Source organism: Rousettus aegyptiacus, unplaced genomic scaffold (genome assembly GCF_014176215.1).
Source record: "Rousettus aegyptiacus isolate mRouAeg1 unplaced genomic scaffold, mRouAeg1.p scaffold_m13_p_4, whole genome shotgun sequence".
In the NCBI taxonomy this organism is placed as follows: domain Eukaryota; kingdom Metazoa; phylum Chordata; class Mammalia; order Chiroptera; family Pteropodidae; genus Rousettus; species Rousettus aegyptiacus.
The window spans coordinates 43,273,016-43,276,101 of NW_023416307.1; the positions used below are offsets into that span (position 1 = coordinate 43,273,016).

Consider the following 3,086-nt stretch of genomic DNA (forward strand, 5'->3'; position numbering starts at 1 on the left):
AATCTGAGTCTCCTCCTACTCAATCATTCTTCCTTCCTTCTCTCTTTTCACAGATATCAGACCTTCATCATGATCTGAAGGCTTTCTCTACCTACTTCTGTTCCCTCTCCTCGTTATCTTATAGGAGTTGCCTCTAGCACATCTTTTGGACTTCTAACTGTGTCTTGACATCGAATTTCTGGAGAACCTAAACTGGCATGGACATTTATTCCCATTATCTAACTCTCCAGGTTCTATGAAGTCTACCTTCACTAGCTCTTTTTCTTTTTCTTTTCTTTTCTTTTTTACTTTTTTCTTTTTTTTCAGGCGAAGCAACCCTCGGTTAACCTCACAGTTTGTAAGGACCTTGTCAGTTTACAATCCCTTATTTATTTATTTATTTATTTATTTATTTATTTATTTATTAAGATTTTTTTTACACCTACAGCACCTGGTCTTCCTAGGTGGTCTCCCATCCAAGTACTAACTAGGCCCGATGCTGCTTAGCTTCTGAGATCAGACAGGATCAACCTTGTTCAGGGTGGCATGGCCATAGACACTTCACTTGCTCTTGAGAGTGACGTTTCCTCTTCTTCAATTTCACTACCATTGTCCTAAGTCAGGCTGTCCTAGTTCCATTGCTCGAGAACTTGCCCTAAAAATGGTCAGACATCAGACTTAATTTCCAGTGCAAGTGTCACTTTAGGAACAGAGTTTGTTATTGTGGCCCGAATATCAAAAAAAGAGGGCTATATTTTCTTAAAGAACAGAATATAATTTAGAATGGGACTGTGAAGTCTGACTGCTAAGACTTGCTCTGATAACTAACTGGCATCTAATGTTCCATGCTCAAGTATCACCTTACTTCTTTTCCATCTGAAACAAGAAATGTTTAATCACAGTTTCTGCTCTTCTTTGCGAATAGGACGGCTGGTAAAAATCTCATTGTAAAGCACTATGAACTCCTTAGAAGCTCTGATAATCTCCTATCTGTGGATGAAGATGCTGACCTGCCACTATTCCCAAATGTGCCTTTCATTTTGACTCCAAATAAGGGCTGACTGTCTTTGTTTGTGTTTAAAGTCCTCTAATTTTGTCTCTCAATACTCCCTCTCATGCTATATATGTTCCAGCCAAATGGAACCATTTGGTTATCCCCAAGCACAGTTGGGGCTTCTTCACTTCAGTAATTTCACTAAGTCTCTCTCTCTCTCTCTCTTTTTTTCTATCTGGCACCTCCTCACTTCTCACTCCCAAAGCTTCTTGTCCAAATTCTACTCATCATTTAAAGCTATTTGAAATATGATAGCCCCTAAGAACCCTCAGAGAACTCTCTCCCTCTATTACTATTTCACAGTATTTTTTTAAAATATATATTTCTTATGGCACTCACTGCTTCCTACCTTGTTTTGTGCTTATTAGGTGCATGTCTCATATTCCCTATTAGGCTATAAGCATCTTGCCTTGCCAATCTCTCTGATCTCCATCCTCCCCAAGGATCTACCACCTAAAGGCTACTCAATTCCTCAGTTCTGCATTGTTGTCAGAGGTGGTGATGGGTTCCTTTGTGTTCTGTGCATTCTCATAGGAGGCCCTTTTAAGACCCAAGGCCAAATCCTGGCAGAACTACTCTACATAGTTTTGCTAGGGAATCAAGTATTTTCCTAAGCATCGCCTGTGTGCAAGCCTGTGAGTTTTGCATGGTTTCCACAGTTCTCTGGCCCAACTAGCTAAAGGAATAAATAAGCAGAAGATCTCTAAGGCTTTACATGAGGATATGAATGGCCATATGGCTATAACAGACTGTCTTACCCCTAGGGTCTAAGCAAAGAGTTTCAAAGTTATTGCATCTAGGTGAGAACATCAATTTTATTAATTCCCATCTTATCCCTAAGATCCACTTCTTTCCGTGTTCCCTCATTCTATTCCTCAGTTATCATCAAGCCTAACCTCTGGGCATCCATCGCTCACTCTATAAAGTCATGGTCGCCATATAGGTGAAGTTTCAACTCATTCCTCTAAGAGCCTTCTAGTGGTCCTAGTCTTGCCAAGGGTTCTCTCTCTTTCTCTGCTTGTGTATCCAAAACTAGCGTCAATGACCATATTCCCAGGTCAATAAACATTGAACAGGGAACACGTATCAAGGCCTGCTATGTGCCAGGAGCAAGGCTGGGCATGCAGAGATAAATAGGACCCAGGTCCTGTACTCCACGAACACTCAGTAAGCCAAAATAGCAATTACAAATTTTTTAGTCATTCAAACTTTCATGACCTCCTTGGATCCTTCTACTCTGTCTATTCTCATCTTAAGTTTCAGTTGTAGAGTAGTTTTTAATAGGGCAAAACTAACTTTCTTGATTCAATGATCAACTCTATGGGAAGTGCAATGAGACTCTAAGCCATCACCGAGAGAAGTAATTCTACAAAAGCTCTTGGGTAGATCACCAGCATAACATAATACGGTAATCCTGATGTATGAGTTAAGATACACACATAAAGAGAAAAGTTATTCTCTCATACTTTGGTTTTCCATGTAGTGCAGGAATTCTTTACGTTGTCCCAAGTCATAAAGACAGCTAAGAACAGAAAGTTCTGGAAGGCAGTTCACAAAGTCCGCGGGCAGATCATGATCTTGGTTGGCAATTCTTTCAGGTGTGGATAATTAGCTTTAGCTGAAAAGGCAAAAGGCTTTTCCCCAACAGAGCAAGAACAAACCTGGTGTTTGCCTTAATTTGCAAAAGGTTTCTAACAGAAGCATTTTTAATTGACAGACCAAATAACCAACAGCTGCTACTAGTCCAGGTCCCGAGGCTGGAATGCAGCCTGATTATTAATTTCCTGAAAGCCTAGCAAAACAAAGTTGGATGCCAGATTCTCAGGAAAAGTCTCCTCTTGAAATAACAAATCTTTTCCAGCTTTTTAACCTCTTTCCAAGGCCTCTGTCAAGATACAAAAAGCAGAAGTGTCACCTTGGATCCTATCTCACCATCACTAAAAAACCTGAGAAATCTATTTCTCTTTGCCAGCAGAGCCAAAATTTCATCTTGTCAACAGCTCAAATGCCCTGGGATTTTCCATTTTTCTGGTTCATCATTATCAGGACATAC

The 3,086-nt window shown here is 40.1% G+C and overlaps 1 pseudogene; it reads right to left on the reverse strand.

The window, feature by feature from the left end:
* Positions 1-418: 418 nt before the first annotated feature.
* Positions 419-537, reverse strand: LOC118601923 (annotated as a pseudogene).
* Positions 538-3,086: the final 2,549 nt, after the last annotated feature.